Source organism: Crinia signifera, chromosome 8, assembly GCF_055691185.1.
Source record: "Crinia signifera chromosome 8, ASM5569118v1, whole genome shotgun sequence".
NCBI lineage: Eukaryota > Metazoa > Chordata > Amphibia > Anura > Myobatrachidae > Crinia > Crinia signifera.
The window spans coordinates 66006552-66028066 of record NC_139224.1 but is presented as its reverse complement, the minus strand read 5'-3'; positions in this window follow the sequence as shown (position 1 = coordinate 66028066).

The following is a 21515-nucleotide window of genomic DNA, read 5'->3' as shown; positions in this document are numbered from 1 at the left end:
CAACTTTTATTACATTTATATGTTATATTTTATATTCATTACTGTATTTGTTTGATGTAAATTTATGTGTTTTTTCTAGATATAAAATTTATATATAAAAAGGCTACAGTGTGTCCTGCATTCATCTATATACGGTCACCTAGTGTACAATTATCTATACACAGCAGCGCAATTCACTCCTACCCCCCCCCTATCCATTTCTTCTTTCTCTGTGTGCCTGACGGGCTCACGGGAGTGTATGCTGCAGCTTAAGGATTTCTATATGCAAACTCTTTTTTGATCTATCTGGACTAATAATTATTGTAATTGCCGAGCGCCAGGTAGTGTGTATATAGGTGCCTCCTATAGGGCTACTCTATTTCACACAACACCCCCTATGTATCTGGCCTTACTCCAGGAAACAGTACTTATGTATTATCTGGGCTCCCATGTTAAATGCACCCCATTTTTTCATACCCCCACTATCCAACTACGCATGGAGTTGATTTTATATAGTGTGGTGAGCGCAGCGAGCCACCGTGCCCGAAGCGTGGCGAGCGCAGCGAGCCCTGCGAGGGGACGCGGTCTCATAAGAAAAACGGGAGCCCAGATATTACATAAGTACCCAGGAAACCCATCTAACCCCTCCTGAGGTACTGAAACTTAACATGCTTGGTGGGATGGTTGTGGGTTCTAGTCCCTTCAATATTAAGGCTAGGGGTAGTGATTTTAATTAAAGCTGGTATTCCTCACAAAATATCTGGGGTCATAACTGATCCAGAGGGTAGATTCCTGATTGTATCCCTAATGATTCACTCTAAGCCATACACCCTTTTTGATGTTTACGCCCCTAATGTTTCCTCTAGATACTTCTTCAAAAGCTGACTGCGCCTTGTCCCTTCTGTCCCCCGCTGGTATTGTGTGGTAATTTCTTTTTTTTTTTTTCAAAATGTTTTTATTAGGAGTCGGCACATTAAACATGGTACATAAAGAGCAGAAGACTATGAGACATCAAATATCTGTACAATGATGGCTGTAACAGCCTGACAGTGTGGTAATTTCAATTTGGTATCCTCTGATACACTGGACCGTTCAGCCCAAACTACATCTCCTGCAAAGCTCCCTAGACTTGGAATCTGGGTGACAAACCTCTTTATCTACAAATTATAGATTCCACAAATTTGGCAACAAAACCATAAAACTAATTTCCAAACTTGAATGGCACTAGACCCCCGATGATTGAACACCCATTAAGAAATTCACACAGAGAACTCATACATTCATACATGCATACATTGCAGACGTACTCAGTCAGTTTTACATCCCACCACCCCTCCAAGAACCTCCATCTCACTGGTGCTCTATTTCTTGCCCCCAGATCCCCCAGGAGACTGGACTACCTGGAGGAAGTTATTACAGCAATTTCTAACCTGAAGAGTGATAGGCCCCAGGCTACAATGGTTTTAGTGGGGACTTCCACAAAATTCTTTGCTCGAGACCATCATTCCTTTCCTCACTAGTTTCTTTTTTCAATCATATTTTATCCACAGAACATCCACCCTTACAGTTTAACACAGCAATACTGAGGGTCCTCCCAAAACCGGGCCAAGACCAAGCCCAACCTGGCTCTTATTGCCCCATATCCCTCCTCAACCTAGATTATAAATTATTTTTCAAAATTATAGTTGATAGGATCAAAACATTCCTCCCCTCCATTATACACTCCTACCAATCAGGATTCATATGGGGTCATCACTCTGAAACCAATGTCTGTAAAGCACTTAGTGTTACTTAAGCATCCACATCCCCAACCTTATGCAACCCCGATAACCCTATCCTGATCTCACTGGATGCGGAGAAGGCCCTTGACCTAGTTGACTGGGATCTTTATTCCACCCTCATCAACTTGGGATGCGGTCATTTGGTCTACAGCAGTGGTTCCCAACCCTGGTCCTCAAGTACCCCCAACAGTGCATGTTTTGCAGGTCTCCACACAGAATCAGTGAAAGAATGAGCTCCACCTTTTAAAATGTGCATGAAAAATCTGTGCACCTGCCTGGTGACCTTGAAAATGTGTACTGTTGGGGGTACTTGAGGACCAGGGTTGGGAACCACTGGTCTACAGCATGATGGTCGACACCATTAGCTCGACATGGGAAAAGGTTGACATGGTTCTAGGTCGAAAGGTCATTAGTTTGACATTGACTAGGTCGACAGTCAAAAGGTCGACATGGGGGTTTTCACTGTTTTTTTGAGCCGACATGTGCCGACAGGCGGTATTGCATGCCCTACCATCCACTAGAGCGTGATGGGAGAATAAAATAGTGTACCCGACGCAGGGATGCGGTGCACTTTAAACTGTGTCCATGTCGACTGTGTTGACATTCAGGTAAAATAACTGAAAAAAACCCATGTCGACCTTTTTCACTGTCGACCTTAACATTGTCGACCTAATGACCTGTCGAACTAATGACGTGTGGACCTTTTCCCATGTCGACCTAGGCCCATGTCGACCTTTTCCCATGTCGACCCAATGACTGTCGACCATCATGCTGTAGACCAAATGATCCCAACCCATCAACTTTTCCTGAGGGCTTTATCTCCAACCCCGCACACACATAGCCTTTAATGGCCTATTGTCGGACCCTTTCACCATCGAAAAGGGAACCAGGCAAGGATGCTCCCTTTCCCCCTTACTGTACTTTTTGCCATTGCATTGGAACCCTTAACCATTGCCACCTGGTCCTCGTCCCTCTACTCAGGTGTACATAAAGGTCCCTTGGAACTTAATCTATCCTTATTTGCAGATGACATGTTACTCTTTGTCTCAAACCTATCCAACTGCATACCAGAAATTCTTAGACTTCTTACTTCATTCAGTACACGGTCAGGCTACAGAATCAATCTATCCAAATCTGATATACTACACTTCCCCAATATAGACAGTGATGCATTAAAGATTAAACTATCTTTCTACCCTCCCTCTTTTTTTTAAATAACAAAATCGGAAATTAAATATTTTGGCGTACAGATTTCAGCAGACTTATCCACACCTTATAATAGGAACTATTCCCCGGCGATCATCACTAAAATTGTCACCCTCTTGGAAGGCTGGCTTCTTCTACCGCTATCTTTACTGGGCAGGACAGCAGTCTTACAGAGTATAATCTTTCCCAAGATGTTCGACATAATGCAAATGCTACCTCTGAGACTTAATAAACGAGATCTGAGCAAGTTAAACAAAATTATGACTAAATTCTCATGGGGAAGAAAAAGATCTAGAATTTCCCTTTCTAAACTGATGGACCCTAAGTGTCCTGGTGGCATTGGCGTGACGTATTTTGGAACATACAACTTTACAGTCCTATTTCGTTACATCTCTGACTGACTAAATGGTAGCAATTACTTCACAAATATAGCGATTGACATGGCTATCCTACATCCGAATTCTCCTAGTGCCCTGTTACACTCCAAACCCTCAGATATCCCACCTCAAATTAAACAGAACATCCTCTTCCATGACGTCTACCACACATGGTTGATTATAAATAAGAAAATACATAGAAGTCCCCTCATCACACAACGCATCCCCTTGTGGGGTAATCCAGTTTCTCACCTTGTTCCATCAGCCTATTTCGGGGCTGGAGGGACAAAGGCCTGTCAGACTCCTCCAAAGTCTTTGACCCAGGAGGGTTTTGAACCCGCGAGGAATACCAGCTGCCACATGCCAACTTCTTCATGTACCTTTAGGCTAGACATTACCTATGAACCCTCCAGCCAACTCGTCCCTTGGTCTCTTCCATCTCACTAACTGACCCGCTACAGTGTATTATTAATCGAGGTGCCTTATGCACTTTTTGCCTCAAACCGTTATCCTTATTATTATCTGCATCCTTGAAAGCGAGATGGAACCCACTTCAATTCCAGTGGAGTGTAGATTTTCCAGGTATCCCTTTTCATGAATCATTGAGTAAACATTTTCTCTTTCAAAGGTCCTGGTGACACAGCTCAACACTGGGATGTAGGAGGGTCCGAAGGAGCCAGGCACCTATCCTAAAGCTTTTAGAGGGTAGGCTCCTCCCCTACTGCATCCCGGACTTCTTCAGTTCGTGTTAGGTGCCCACTGGAGTAGGTGCTATTCTAAAGAGCTGCAGGAGCAGCTGAAGAATTAGAGTAGTTAGGGGAATTTTATTATTTTATTAATTGTACTCTAGCTAGGTAGGCACAGTGTGAGGATTCTCATAGTGAATCCTCACACTGCTAGCGCAGCAGGAGCTGACAGAAGCGTGTCCTGTCAGCTCACTGTGCACAAGGGAGACGCTGTCTGGCCTCCCTGTGCAGCGCTTACAGCTTCTTGTAAGAAGCTGCCTGGGCTCCGGAGTGTCCTGAAACCGGCTTCACGTTTAGGTGGGGATCATGGGGGACAGGCGCTCCGTGATGGCGGCGGCCATTTTATGCGGAGCTTACACGCTGAGCTCCTATATGAGAGGACAGCAGCGTTGTTACAGGCATGTTCCAAGTGGTCCCCAGTCGAGGGGGAGATACTGGAACTAGGAAATCCTACCAAGGGAGCGGCTGACTGGGGGTGGTTGGCGCCAAAAGTCACGGACCCCGCAGCAGCAGGGACTTTGGTCTCTTCCCTCACTCTGTGTTTGGCGCCTTTCAGAACGCTTGCAGCGGAGCTGAGCTGGCTTACAGATCCTAGCAGAGTGTTTGGATTTCCTGGGCATCGTTTCCCCGCATCTGAAACCAACAGACAGCTAAGTGACTGAGTACAATAAACCTGTATAATCGCTGGTACATTGTATGCACTGTATATATATCACTTTTCATCATGTCTGAGCAACATGCTGTGGTTTTGGGGGAGGGAGCCCTTATTGCACTGAGCGCGTGTAATGTATGCACACAGAAATTTGTCCCTGAGCAGATGGCCAAGGGGGGCTTATGTAACACTTGCGCTGCTGTGAGACCCATGGGGAGTGAACCTCAGAGGGCAGAGCAGATTGAACCCGCGTGGGCCAGTGCCCTAGGCAGGTCAGTGAACGCTTTGGTGCAGCTACTGGACAGACAGAGTGATGTATTGGTAGAATCCCAGAGACCTATGCCATCATCTCAGCAGTCCTCTGGCTCCTTGCCTCTTACCCAGGCAGATCCTGCCTTTATTCAGGTGATGCAGGATACTGCTAAGGGGATCAACAGACTAGACAAGATTGATGTTGATGTTGCAGGGACCCCTAAAAGGTCTTAGGCTATGCCTACATTGGTAGATGAGGAGGAGGGAGCGTATACTGACATCCCCTGGGATCAGGGTGATGATTTTGAAGAGACCTCTTCTGCAGGAGTAGAGGATCTTATTGTAGCTGTGAAACAGGCTTTGAAACTGTCAGTGGAGGATAAAACTCCTGCTAAAGGTGTGTTTAAGCGACAGCGTAAGGAGGCTGTTACCTTTCCTTCGGATGAAGGTTTACAGGAATTGTTGGAAGGGGCTTGGAAAACCCCTGATAAGAGGCTGCAAATGCCTAAGAGATTCCTTAGTCTGTACCCTATGCCAGAGTCTCATGCGGAGCTCTGGGAAAAGGTGCCAGTTGTGGATGCTTCAGTGGCACGTTTGTCCAAGGCTACTGTTTTACCAGTACAGGGCGGTGCAGCTTTCAAAGATCCTGTGGATAAAAAGCTGGAGGGTAACCTCAAGGCTATATTTGAAGAGGTGGGATTCACCTTACATCCTCTTATTGCTTCAGCCTGGGTCTCTAAGGCCATGATTGAGTGGGCTAGTGAATTATGCACCATGCTGCAGGCTGACCCTGGTGTATTGCTGCTGGCGGAGAAGCTTAAGGCAGCTGCAGAGTATGTGGTGGAAGCAGAGGAGGAAGCACTTAAAATGGCAACCAGAGTGTCCACAGTGTCTATTAATGCCAGGAGAGTGCTCTGGCTTAAGGCCTGGGAAGCAGACAATGAGTCCAAAAAGGCCCTAGAAACTTTAGCTTTCAAAGGAAAGTTATTATTTGGATCAGAATTAGAGGAAATAATTAAACAGGCCACGGGCGGCAAAAGTACATTTCTGCCTGCTCCCACGGCTAAGCAGACATCCAGATTTTCTGCCTTCAGGCCATCCTTTCGGTCCTCCCCTAGAGGTGGTGCGTCCTTTCGAGGACAGTCATTCAGGGGAAAGTTTCAGTCCTCTAGGGGCAAGGCCCCAAAGTCCAAGTTTGGCTCCTTTCACAAGAAGCTTGCCACCAAAGGAGAGGACAAACCCTCCGCATGACTGTCAGGGGATTTGCCCGGCAGTGAAAAAGGTGGGGGGGGCGTCTCTCACATTTCAGGGACGCATGGGCTTCTCTAGACCAGGATGCCTGGGTGTTAGACATTATAGCCCAGGGCTACAAAATTCCTTTCAGAGGTCTGCCTCCGAAAAGATTTATCCCCACAGCTTTGCCAAAGGAAGCGCAACTTCGTACAGCTCTTGTGAGAGCAGCTCACTCCCTATTAGAGAAAGGGGTGGTTACTCCGGTTCAAAGGGGAAAGTGGAAGAAAGGCTTTTACTCCACTTTGTTTCTGGTGCCCAAACCAGACGGGTCTTTCAGACTGATACTAAATTTGAAGTCCCTAAATGTTCATTTATGGGTAGACCATTTCAAAATGGAGTCTCTACGGTCAGTGCTCCTGAGCCTAGACCAGGGAGAATTTTTGGCATCCATGGATGTCCAGGACGCATATCTGCACGTCCCTATACACCCGGAACATCAGACCTTGTTGAGGTTTGCTATAGGAGACCTGCATTTGCAATTCCGGGCGTTACCCTTTGGGCTAGCCACCGCGCCAAGGGTATTCACAAAGATAATGTCAGTGATGGCGGCTGTGCTGAGGCTCAGGGGAATCACAGTGATACCTTATTTAGACGACCTGCTGTTCAAAGCAGAGTCAGCAGCCATGCTTCAGAGTCACTTGGCAGAAGCCATCAGTTTTTTACAGGCTCACGGCTGGATTTTAAACTTGCAAAAATCTCAGTTGGTACCATCACAGAGGCTCCAATTCTTGGGAGTCATCCTGGATACCCATCTCCATCGGGTATTTCTCCCGGAGGTAAAGGCCAGGGATCTGGTCACCTTAGTCCAGGAGATTCTCAGAGCTCAGAGCATTTCAGTATGGAGGTGCCTCAAGCTCCTGGGGAAAATGGTGGCGTCGTTCGAGACGCTTCAATTTGCCAGGTTCCACTCTCGGGTGTTCCAATGGAACATTTTGTCGGCTTGGTCAGGAAACACACAGACCATGAAGTCGGAGCTGATAGTGCTGTCTTCGGACACTCGAGATTCCTTGAAATGGTGGACAGAAGTGGATTCCCTTCAGTGGGGTCGGTCATTGCAGACCTGGAACTGGCTGGTAGTGACTACCGACGCCAGCCTCAGGGGCTGGGGAGCAGTAGTCCTGGACCTCAGGCTGCAGGGCTTGTGGACTGCAGAGGAGTCAGCTCTACCGATCAACATCTTGGAGCTGAGAGCTGTCTGGAAAGTGATTTCCTTGGAGGGAGACAGGTTACTGAACCTCCCTTTAAGGATTCAGACCGACAATGCCACAGCTGTGGCGTATCTGAATCACCAGGGAGGTACACGCAGCAAATTGGCCATGTGGGAGGTGTCCAGAATCTTCCTATGGGCGGAACCGAATGTTCCAGCTGTATCAGCTATATTCATACCAGGAGTGGAGAATATAGAAGCCGACTTCCTGAGCAGGGAGGAGCTCAAGGAAGGGGAATGGAGTTTACACCCTCAGGTGTTTCAGCAGATCACCTTGAAGTGGGGAACTCCGGATGTGGACCTGATGGCATCCAGGTTCAACCATCAAGTACCCAGGTTCTATGCCAGAACGAGGGATTCACTAGCGGAGGCAGTGGATGCCATGACTATCTCCTGGGAGGGGAATCTCCTTTATGCCTTTCCACCAGTACCAATGCTGGCGAGACTTTTAAAGAAAATACAAGGGCAGAAGGTTCCGGTGATCTTAGTGGCCCCAGATTGGCCAAGGAGGTCCTGGTACTCGAGGCTTCAGAGGTTGTCTGTGGACTCATGGCGTCTACCTCTGAGGCCAGACCTTCTAAGACAAGGTCCATTCAATCACCTGGATTCAGCTCGATTAATTTTGACGGCCTGGTTATTGAAACCGCCATTTTGAAAAGAAAAGGTTTTTCTGACGCAGTGGTTCATACTATGATTAAAGCCAGGAAATCTGTGTCCTCGGCAAATTATTATAGAGTATGGAAGACTTACATTCGATGGTGTGAGAGACGGAAGTCACACACATCTCATTTTAAATTATCAAGAATGATGGAATTCTTACAAGATAGTTTCTCATCGGGCCTAAGCCTTCAGTCATTGAAGGTGCAGATTTCGGCCTTGTCCATCTATTTCCAGAAGAGGATAGCCATTTTACCGGAAATTCAGACATTTTTACAGGGGGTATCTAGGTTGAAACCTCCATACAAACAACCAGTAGCGCCTTGGGACTTGTCACTGGTTTTGGAATGCCTTCAGAAGGCACCCTTTGAACCTTTGAGGTCGGCGGACCTTAAGTTTCTCACATGGAAGCTGGTGTTCTTGTTGGCAGTGGCATCAGCTAAGAGGCTGTCAGAGTTAGGAGCTTTGTCATGCAAATCTCCTTTCTTAATTTTTCATGACGATAGGGCGGTCCTTCGGACAGTGCCTCAGTTTTTACCGAAGGTAGTCTCTGCCTTCCATTTAAATCAGGAGATAGTTCTACCTGTGTTTCAACCCCAAGAGGGTTCTAAGAAAAGGGACAAGTTGAAGAATTTGGATGTTGTGCGTGCTTTACGCATTTATGTGGACAGAGTAAAGAGTGTTAGAAAGACTGACACCTTGTTGGTGTTGTATGACATACACAAAATTGGTTGGCCTGCATCTAAGCAGACTATTGCTAGGTGGTTGCGTTCTGTGATAGCTTTTGCATACACCAAAGTGGGAAGGCCTGTATCGGCCAGAATAAATGCGCATACCACCAGGTCAGTTGCCACCTCTTGGGCGGTTCGACATGGGGCAACAGCTGAGCAGGTTTGCAGGGCTGCCACTTGGTCATCTGTTCATACCTTTGCCAAATTCTATAGATTCCATGAGTTCGCGTCGGAGGACGCATCATTCGGGCGAGCAGTGCTGAGAGCTGCAGACCTGAGCGTACCCACCCAAAGGACCGGCTCTGGAACGTCCCAGTGTTGAGCTGTGTCACCAGGACCATTGAAAGAGAAAAAGGGATTTTTGTAAGAACTTACCGTTCGAATCCCTTTCTCTGATATGGTCCTGGTGACACAGCGATCCCTCCCTTACGCTCAGTAAGTATGCCAGAATTTTCATGATGTTCATGTTAAAATGGTTAAAGTTAACAGTTTTGGTTATAAAATGTGCATATAATATGTGCAGGCGTTTGTACTGAGTTAATGTATTCCAGTGGCTTTGAAAGATTGAACTGAAGAAGTCCAGAATGCAGTAGGGGAGGAGCCTACCCTCTAAAAGCTTTAGGATAGGTGCCTGGCTCCTTCGGACCCTCCTACATCCCAGTGTTGAGCTGTGTCACCAGGACCATATCAGAGAAAGGGATTCGAACGGTAAGTTCTTACAAAAATCCCTTTATGTACCCACCATGAAGATTCTGAGTTCTTCATACCTCCAAGAGGTACATTTCAAAACCCTTCAACGTGCATACGTTTCCATTGCCTGATTAGCCCACTTTGTCCCCTCTGTTACTGGGGAATACCCTAAATGCCACATATCCAAAACCTCCTTATATCACTGCTTCTGGAACTGCAGTAAGGTTAGGAAATTCTGGAATAAACTGCTTGATAACATAAATACTCTATTTCATATCAGAACCACACCAGACCCCATGGCATGGTGTGGCTTTTCAGTACATGGGATTTAGGCGTTAACAAACCCTGTGTTCTACCCATCCTCAAGATTTTAGTTACCTTGGCCACAAAAGTAATCCTCTCACACTGGATCTCCTCCTCCTCTCCCACCATTACAGAAGTCCATGGTAAATTACTACAGCAGATGCACTTAATTAATATACACTTGTGCAGTCTCTATATTAATTAAAGAGATTTGGTGCAGTCTCTATATAAATTATAGAAAATGGGGCCACCTTACCCCAATCCACCCAGGACCAGATTTTCCGTATCTTTGGAATGGTATCTCCACAGACAAATTCTGTTGAACCAAGATTGATAATTGATTCGCATATACTAGCTCCATATTTACCTTTATGTATGCTCATCCTCCTGCAGTTCTAGTAAGAATCAGTCGAGTGATACTTTTCATAATCCCTCTCCAGAAGCAAATAAGAGTCAGCTCTTCTGTAACTCTTTCACCTGGGATTTCACTCTGGAGATTTCCCCATCATCTTTGTTAGCCGGTCAGCTGTGGCTTCCCCTGCACAGGCTGACAGCGAGTTCCAGTGCTCCTGTCAGCTTGCGTTGCATCTCTGGTGCCAGTCGCTTGGCAACCAGAGATGCAGGAGCAGCTTCCGGCTCCGACAGGGGTCACATCTCTGGTGCCGGTCACTCGGCAACCAGAGATGCCTAAGCGCTTCCGCCCTGTGGCACCCGACTGGGTGACCGCTTCCACGGGGTTGTTGCCTGGACAACGGGAGATGCTGGGTAAACCCGCGCTCCCACGGGTGATTCTATTTTGCCCAGGGGGCTGGCTGGTTTCTCAACAGCCTATTGGTTCCTTGAACCCTTTTAAGGGATTCAGCACAGCCTTCCTAGTGATAGTTTTGTCTTTGCAGGCCTTTGCACTGCAGGTTGTTTCTTGTCTTGCTTCCCTGGCTTATTCATCTTTTCTTCATAGCTGTCAACTTCTGATTCCGGACGGACTTCCGCTGTATCTGTGGACTCCAGCCGCACATCCCCCTGGTTCCAGCCTGGTTTTGTAAGTGCTCCTGTGAGGGGAGCAGGTGTTTTTTCTTATATTTTTGTTGGCTTTACCCTAATTTCATTTGCTATTTGCTCCATGTGGATACCCTGGGTGGTAGAGGGTACAACGCAGGTTTTGCTCTAATACTCAGCATTACCCCAGTGGGGACATTCTTCATTTCGGTACCTTTGCATTCCAAGGATGATCATTTATTGGCTACTGAATCCATTTCTTCTGCCTCCCCTCGATCCTCCTACTCCCCCCCCCCCCTCCCTCCTTTTTATTTATGCAGAGACCCCCCGGCATGCAGTGGTACTTTTTGATAGCACATGATGGGGGAGGCTTCTGTTGACAGAGACCTTTCCACAGGAATTTTAGCACCTTCTTTTACCACTGCAGCACCGCCGCAGACCAGCACCGGTCTTTTCTTTTTCACCTTGGGTTTTACAGCCAGAGAGATCCCTGCTGCTTTATCATCATAGGAAACAATCCAAAACAGGCTCAATAGAGTAGGCCCAAGCCTTGTCCCTCCTCCGGGGTCTACCTTTTCCCCACAGCCAGGCTCATACACATGGGAGAGGCGTGACTACACCTGCAGCAGCTGCAACTCAGGAACACTCTCACATAGACCCTCCTTCACTACTTCCAAGGTAAGATACAGACTCAGCCATCTAACTCAGGCCCCCTCCACACAGGGTTCCCTCTCTAGAAGTGCCCTTCTCAACAGTAGCAGAGACACCATGCCCCATGCAACCTGCCTCTGATAGCTTACACTATCAGAACCTTTCAATTGTACATACAGACACATAGTTAAAACACATGGCATTATAGGTAAAAAGGACGTGATACAGTGTAACTAATGAAGCTAGCATACAGCACTGACTAATTTGGTTTATGGTGACACAGTTTTAATGGATTAACTCACCATCAAATGCTGTACCAGGCTGGACCATGTGAAACATGTCTGCCTGAATCCATATGGAAAATGGCTGATTATAGCTTCTTTGGACCAGAATGCATTGCTAAGCTTACTACAGAGGACTAAGGGCCTTATTCTGCTTGGAGCGTCCGGGCCGTACGCGTACGTCCCGGGGTTTTTCACGATCTGCGCATGTGCAAATACGCTAATGCGCCGGCGCGAACACTCCACAACGCTTACGGCCGTTGTCTCAACGTGCGAAAAAACCTGTACGCGAGCGTACGGGTAATGGGGCGGCATAGGGGCATGTTGATGGGAGCGGCCGAAATAATGAGGGAAAATGGGCGTAAATATGGGCGTACACGGGGGTGTGCACCAGAAATGAGCGGTGCTACTACCGCACGATCGACTAAGGCACCGTTCGTTTCGGACACCAAACAGGCGGCCGCCAACCGCCAGCTAAAACCACTCCTACAGATACCGCTTGCCAGCGTGCGCCTGAGTTGGCTAATTAACGCTGATTAGTACTTAAACACATACACCTGAATGTAATAAGCAATGCTGCAGTCTATTAACTCCAAACCATGATTTCACTGCCTGCAAGCCACACATGCAGCACGCAAACACATTGGAAGCTTATGTTTCTATACTTCTCCACATTTAAAGGTTTGTTTAATTTAAGGTAAGAATCTTTTTATACGCTAAGGTAGGTATTTGATAAACAGACACATTCACTACCTGCTTTCATAGACTTTACGCAGTAGCACACTCAATCTACACAAGTCGACATGTGTCAACGTGTTCACTCTAATACTAACATAGGTTTTGTATTTAGGATACAATAACATAAACCACATCTAACACCTACAAACGATGTTTCTGCAATGTTTGAAGCACATGACCACTATTTTCAACACAATCTTTGTATAGTACCCAAAATTATGACCTGTACCACTATCTCATCTGCTATGATTTGGATTTCACTACACTCTGGATGTAAGATGCCACCAATCACATTATTGCACTCTCATCTCTCTAACAAAGGATTCCTACATCTGCTTATGACACTGTCAAATCATATATATTTTAAAAGTTATGCATGTTTGTTCACAAGCTAATTTATCATGTTTGGCCCATTCACACATCTTTTTTTAGGGAGGACACATATGAATTCCTACACAAATGTACCTTTTCACCCTTGTTTGTCTGCCTCACCCACTCCATGAGGAAAGCATTGTTCTGGACCTGCTTTTACCTACTACTGTAGGAGCTACCTCACCTGCACACAAACTGCTTTCTCACCTATTAAGTTGCTCTGCACATGTGCTGACACAAACTAATTAGCAGGGAAAAGTTGGATAGGAACATGGGAATGGCCATGGAGAGGGTTACACATGGGAAACTTCCACCACACTTCAACAAATGTTCAAAAATACCCTGGTCAGTAAGTACACATAAATCTAGTATTTGTTTCACACAAGAAATGACACATACCACAATTTAGATTTAATTTGTAAAATAAATTTATTTGCTGTTCAGCATCACAGCTTGACACTTTAATGTGAGAAATCAAAAAAAAAACAAATAAAATAGACACACAAATAATAAAACAGCCAGAACAAGAGGTTGCATATCTCCAAACATGTGTTACCCTGCAAATGCAATGGTGAAAGAAATGGGGACACCAGAATACGTACTGCAACAACCAGGGTGACTACTAAGCAAGATACACACCACTAAAAAAAAAACCTGCATTTGTAGAGGTCAAAATACGAACTTTCATGCCCATGGCACGCAAATGGATCGATGGGCAACTCAGGAAGCGGATGTCCAGTGCAATTTAAACCTTTGGCCTCCAACCACAGAGGAAGTGACCCAGGTCTCATTTGGGCCCTTTTTTGCCCCTTTTAGATGGGGCCTTGGGGACAGGGGCCTTTGGGTCAGCTGGCTTTCGGCGTCTTCCCCTAGTCGCCACAGGAGGGTCAGCCGAGGTGGAAGGTTGGGGAGCAGCTTGGGGTGGGGCAGCAGATGGGGGATTGTCCCTTAGGGACCTGGCGGTGGACAGCTGCTCCGCAATAAGTTCATTCTGGCGGCTGAGGTGTTGGCCAATGCTTAGCATGCCAGCCGCCAGAGTTTCATTAATGCGGTTCAACGCCTCAACCTGCAGCTGGTTTGTGGCCTTCCACTCCGCCAGAAAATCCGCCACCTGCTGCTGACGGATCGCAGCATCCACCCCTTGCTGCTCGATCCTGTCCAGCGTCACCAACAGGCTCTCACTCAATGTCTCCTGAGGCTGGGGGCGACGTCTTGGTGGAGGCTGGACCACCTGCTCCACCTGTGGCTCTGCAGAGGCCGATGCTGCCGGTACATCCTGACTTTCTGCTTCTGCTAGGATAAGAATTGAAAACAATGTCACCATCACATACGCAATAAAAAATATCTTTCTAAATACAATGCATTACTGTGACTTACCATCAAAAGCAGCAGCAAAGACCTCCACCGGGAGCTCACTGTCCATATTGGAGATCCCCCTGATCTCCCCCACATCGATGACGTCACAGGAGTCCAGCTCCAGGGGGGTAAACTCCAAATGGTCAGGCATAGGACCGCTCCCGGTGGACATGCTGTGGTTGTACCGGTCAGTCATCTTCCTCTTCAGGGCACTTTTGAAGTCAGTCCACCTACAAGTTTAAAAATACAAATATCACCATGAGATATGTGCACCACTGTGCTACGTGTAGGGTTACCACCTAGTCCCTTTAATTCTGGACACATGTTACTTACACAGGTTCTGTGGCAGTTTAAAATTAGGTGAAGTGGAGTCTTGAAGTCAGCCAGCCACAGAACCTGTGTAATTAATATGTGTCCGGAATTAAAGGGACTAGGTGGTACCCCTAGCTACGTGACATTTCCTAGTGTGGGTGATCTTTTGTGCCATGTGTGGCCAAATATTTCTTTGATGGACAAAACCATGTGCACTGCAGGTGAGGCAGGTGTAAAACCCCACCCAAATCTGATTATCTCTGCACAAGTAACACCTGCCTCACCTGCAGTGCACATGGTTTTGTCCATCTAAGAAATATTTGGCCAGAAAGAGTGAACTAGAATAAGGGCCTCAGTTCCTGCTGGAGACTGCTGAACAAATTGCCCTGACAAACACACTAACCTTTTCTTCACCGCGTCCCAAGTTCTGACCACTGGTGACACCTGGTTCACTTCCTCTGTGATCTTGTCCCAAAGGTTTCTCCTTGCACTGGCACCTGGCTTCCTGGTTGCCAATTCAATCCATTCGCGTGCCCTGGGCACGAGAATTCGCATTTCGGCCTCTACAAATGCAGGGTTTCTCCTTCTGGTGGTGGTATCCTGCTCAGTCATCACCCTAGATGTTGCAGCACGTTTTCTGGTGGCCCCAGCTCTCTCACCATGCACCTGCTGGGTCACACCTGTTTGGAGAGATGCAACCTCTTGTTCTGGCTGGCTGCTTGGCCCTTGTGGAGCTGGTGGAGGTTCACCAGGGCCTGTTACTGAGGGGCCCGCTTGATCTTGCAGGCGACTCCTCTCTTGGGCCCTCCTTCTCCGCTCCTCTTCCCTCTTCTGTAATGCTTGAAGCATGGATTCGGCTTGTGCTCTCTGCAGAGCGTCCTCTGCTGCTGAATCGTCAGAGTCAGACATGTTTGCAGCAATTGTGGGCTGCATCTGACTGAATATTTATATGTTAATCTCCCGCCACGAACAAGGGGGCGTATATTTTTCCCCGCAAGGTAGATGCAAATTTACGCCGATATTTCCCGCCGATAATTGCCGCTTAAATTACGCAGGTCTCAATGCACCTGATCAATCACCCGTATATGTATCTACACAGGTTGTGGAGCATTGTGGGCTACATCGTGAAATGTGTGCACCTGTCATTCCAATGATGAGTGTTGTCAGCTGGTATCTGTTGGAGTTCGTGTATGCTTTGTGAGTCACATTTCAAAACATCACGTTATAATGCTTTCCTTACATATGTAATGTGTATGAAATTGTCATACAGCAACATGTTGCATTGTGGCCCTTTAGGCAGCGTAGTTATAAGTAGAGGGTTGCGTGTATCATTTTCCGCCTACTGTATATACAGTACTCCTCCCCATGCATATCGCTGTATCGTGCCCCCTTTAAGCAGCGTAGTTATAAGTAGACGGTTGCGTGTATTAATTTCCGCTTACTATATATACAGTACTTCTCTTCATGGCAATTGGTGTATTGAGCCCCCTTTAAGCAGCGTAGTTAGGAGTAGACGGGGTGCGTGTATTATTTTCCGCACACTGTAAATACAGTACTTCTCTCTTCATTGAATGCATGCTGTTGGTTGTGGTGTGTATATCGGAACGGTCCGCGTAAGTTTCTATTCGCATCCAGTTTGTTAATATAAGAGGGATTAATAAAGTTAATACCAAACAAACAATTTTTTCGACCAATCAGCAAGCACCAAAAGTGATATATGTACCTGCAATTAATAACTGCGCCATTGCCAATATGACTTCTACAAGAGCCAGGCCCTTTTCTACATCTGAGCTTTTGGCCCTGGTGGAAGTGATGGATCGTCACCTGGGGCCCAGGGGCCCATATGTATCTAATGCGGACAAGCGGCGGGCGTATAATGCTGCCCGCCGCCTGATATTTTCCACAACCGGCGTCCGCAGAAGCCTGGGCCAGGTTGAGCGGCGCTGGTCCGACCTGCGCCGGCGGCAGCCGGTTCTACTCAGCAGCCTTCGCCGCCATATTGCCCGATGTAAGTTTTGATTACTAGTATGTCAGCGTTTTTTAGCAATGTTTGGTGTACTTTTTATAAATATGTTCCTGAGTATGGGGGTGTATATGGGGTGTATAGGGGGTGTATAGGGGGTGTATAGGGGGTGTATATGGGGGTGTATAGGGGGTGTATATGGGGTGTATAGGGGGTGTATATGGGGTGTATAGGGGGTGTATATGGGTGTATAGGGGGTGTATAGGGGGTGTATAGGGGGTGTATAGGGGGTGTATATGGGTGTATATGGGGGTGTATAGGGGGTGTATAGGGGGTGTATATGGGGGTGTATATGGGTGTATATGGGGGTGTATATGGGTGTATAGGGGGTGTATATGGGTGTATATGGGGTGTATAGGGGGTGTATATGGGGGTGTATAGGGGGGGTTTAAGTAGTTGATCAGTTTTTGGGTGTAGGATATCAAATAGTTTGCATGATAAATGTCTGAAATTTCACAGCAATGATAATTTTGAAGGTTATGAGCATGACTAATGTGAATTTTTCTTTCCCCCTTTTTTATGAAACCCAATCTTCGATTTCTATGCCATCAACATGAACATTTCAGCACGGGCAAGGGCACGCATTGAAGCCCGGGAGCAGGCAGCCCGGGACCAGGCAGCCCGGGACCAGGCAGCCGAGGAGGAGGAGGAAGAGGAGGAGGAAGAAGAGGAAGAGGAAGAGGAGAAGGAGGAAGAGGAGGAGGAGGAGGAGGAAGAGGAGGAGGAGGAAGAGGAGGAGGAGGAAGAAGAGGAGGAGGAAGAAGAGGAGGAGGAAGAAGAGGAGACCCAGGGTGCAGTTTTCACCCACACAATTTCCCCATCCCCCACCCCCTCCACAACCCCCACCCCCTCCACAACCCCCACCCCCTCCACAACCCCCCCCCCCTCCACAACCCCCCCCCCTCCACAACCCCCCCCCCCCCCTCCCCACCCCATTTCCAACCCCCCTACACCTCTCCACCACCCACCCCCAAACCTCTCCACTCCCCAGTAACACCCAGTACCTCGGGCCAAAGACCAGGACCATCCTCCTTGCTCCTGCCTTCCCCAACCACTCCACAGCCAACCAGCGGCGCCCAGGATGGCTCAAGTAGCCGTAAGTAAATAATGTGTCTAATGTTGACCTACACATTTCTACACATAAACAATCACAACAACCACATATGTGTATCCAACATCAACATTAGTTGCAACATATCACTGCAGGGCGACCATGAGGTGTGTCCTGTCCTTCTCCAGGAACAAGGGTCCCCTTGGTGGTTTTTTGGAGTGTGGCCATGCCTCACCCCTTGAATAATTGACATAACAGTACATCCAATGAGATATCCGACATTAGTGGTGTGGTAGTTATGTGGCTCCAGGTGTTGGGTAACTCCAGTTCCCAGCATGATGTGCAACACAGGGCCAGATTATAATGGAGGCGCAAGGGGTCAGTGCCCCTGGGACCCCCTCTAGCTAGGGGCCCCCTGTGGTTGTCATTTTTTTTTTTTAAAAAGACAATGTTTAAGTTATGTTTTTTTTTTTTTGCTAAATGTTTTGTGCATGGGTGGGGTAGTGCTGCAGCTTCACCTATCTGCCAATGTGACAATGATTTATGGTGCTGAGCATCGGGAGGCAAGGCACACTGATTGCACAAGTGTGCAGTGCATTTCTGGGAGTTGACTAAGTCCCATGACACTTTGCACCAGAGGACAGAGGCTGAGAAGTTTGTGCTGAGCTCTGATTGGTGGAGCTCATTACATACTTCTCAGGTCCATGGAGAACAGCAGCAGCAGCTTAGTCATAGGAGGGTTTTTAATCAGAGGCAGCACTAGGACTGTGAGGTCTCCTCCAGAGTAAGGGGCAGAGGGACAAACACAGGCTTTTCATGTGGTGTGTGTATATATATATATATGGTGTCTATTATTATTCCGAGTGCCGCCAACCCCCTGTCTATATATATATATATATATATATATATATATATATATATATATATATATATATATATATATATATATATATATATATATATATATATATATATATATATATCCCCTGCAGGTAACCATTGACCAAGTTTATTCTGCCTTTACTCTATGTTTTGACAGTATAATATTCGGCCATGCAGTGTGCGGGCAGTAATGACAAGTGCAAGGGGGCCCCCCGCTCTAAAGTACCCCGGGCCCCCCAAAGGCTTAATCTGCCACTGGTGCAACTTAAATGTAGAGATTGTTTTGGTAATAGTGTGTGAGGCCATACGGATGCATGCTTTACAAACATAGCTGTAGGCCTTTAATTTGTACAGCAATGTCCTAAATTTAAAATAGTAAGGAGTGCTTAAGCCACAACAATGTCATAACCCTTAAATAGCACAGGCTAATTGTGAGGTTAGAGGACAGTCCCCCAAAAACAAAGTACCAATTGGGATACAGCATACATTCATTGATGAAGGAGTAATTGAATTAATGTTATTTACTATGTACAGTATGTGTGTGTTAACATATTTTTTTTTAGTTCTGTGTTTACAGCAGACCCATCTTCAATGTAGTTTAAAAATGTATCTGCCCTTCACACATAACTCACAACTTTTTATTATGTACAAATACAACAAACATTTGTTTATGTTATATATTAATTTTTTTTTTTATCCCTTCACTACAGACACTGAACAGCAGCAGGAGGAGGTGGCAGCCCTTATTCGGGAGATCTTCCTGACCCTTTTTTATTTTCAACTTCTTTTTGGCCTACTGGAGGCCCGCATTTAATTTTTTTTTATCCCCCCCCCCCTTATTATGTTTGTAATAAATAAAAGTTTATATTGTATTATAAATTGCCTGTGTTTTTAATAATAAATATGTTAGAGGGCTTGTAAGGGTAGGTACATACAGATGTGTAATGTAAGTTATATTAGTAATTTGAGGTGAGGGGTAATGATTGATGTGTAAATGTGTGTGTTTTTGAGTAAAATAACACATAGTGAAAATGCATGAATGTTTAATGTTTTTCGATTAAAACATCACACATAACATCAGGGTAGGTATACATGTTACACATTTTGGACAAACTAATTATGGACATAATTTAGTACATATACAGAAACACCAACATAACTTGATTTAAAAGTAACAGCAATATGGGGACACATAGATAGTGATTAAAATGCCACATTAGAACATAACAAATATACATGTAATGTGGTTTAAAATGTAGTTTTATTAGGTCTTTATTAAGGTAGACAATTGAGTTAATAGAAAACAATAAGTGAATAACAAATAGATTAATTAATCAATTGTCAGATTAGTAGTTGAGAGGCAAGATTTGCAGGTCCATATATGTGAAGGGTATGTCAGCGTGCACGGACGTACGCTCACTCTCACGAGCGGTGACATAAGCTGAGTTTTCCATTGAAAACAATAGGGACCCGTCCGTGCAAGCTGGCGTACGCTCAGATCGCCGCAAGAAGGCGGTGGGGAGACGGAGGAAAGACGGCCGTAGACGGCGCCGTACGCTCAGTCGTACGCCAGTTGTCGGAGTGTAAGGGCTGGGCCGGCCGCGTACGTTGCCGTACGCTCATTTGTACACCACTCCCCTTCTACGTTATTTCTGCCCGTACGCAAGCGGCTGATTTGTGGGTGGGCTTAACCCTAACGGCCGCGTACGGCTAGCGTGCGGTAATTGTGAACGTACGCACGTTTGGCCGCTCCGATCAGAATAAGGCCCTAAGAGGGACAAGCTACTACTTCTGAGATAGATCTGTGCTGAACACTGGAGGGAGTTGATTATGCAAAGCTCCTCTTGGGATTGACAGTGCTACCCTCCCATTTTCTACAGCGACTATTGGAATATCTGCAATCCACATAAATCATAGTCCCACTAGCGCTTCCTAATGAATAAAATCTAACAGGTATTTATAGAGTTACTACAAATCAGGTTAAGGTACTTGTATACTATCACGGCTCCCACGATGGGCATCGCACAGGGAAAAATCGCATGCGATCGCATCGCATGCGATGTCATTTTTCACAGAAATCATGGACATGTGTTCAAATCATGTAAAATGCACCCCAAATGTCATTTTTTACACTGTATCACCCCCACTATCAATGCCAACCCGAAGCATGGCGAGCGCAGCGGTACACGTCCTACGACCTTTTCATACCCCCACTATCCACGTCGGCGTGGAGTTGAGAATAGAAAGTGTGGTGAGTGCAGCGAGCCACCGAGCCCGAAGTGTGGCGAGCGCAGCGGATACCTTCACAGCTATCCGTGTCCCCTCGCGGGCTTCACAGGTATCTGCGTCCGCTCGCCATGCTTCGGGCTCAGTGGCTCGCTGCACTCACCACACATTCTATTCTCAACTCCACGCCGACGTGGATAGTGGGGGTATGAAAAGGTCGTAGGACGCATACCGCCGCCCCACGCGGGCTCGCTGCGCTCACCACGCTTCGGGTTGGCGTTGATAGTGGGGGTGATACAGTGTGAAAAATGACATTTGGGGTGCATTTTACATGATTTGAACACATGTCCATGATTTCTGTGAAAAATGACATTGCATGCGATCGCATCGCATGCGATGACATGCGATTTTTTCACAATTGCATTAAAAACCCGATAAAATCGCATCGCATGCCATTACATATGGCATGCGATGGGAGCCGTGATAGTATACAAGTACCAAGGTTAATAATGAATTGTTTAACTGTTGATTCTGCGATATATATGGTTTCTACCCTACTATATTGAGATAGAGCCCTCCTCAACTGCAAAAATCTATAAAACATTGTCTTGGGCAACTCGAATTCACCTTGCAATTGGGAGAAAGACTTAAACACATTTTCTGCATAAATCTGCCCAAAGGAATTCATTCGAAACTGACTCAATAATTTTCCCCTCTGATGGATATTCAATTTTCTCAGAGAACTTAATGAAA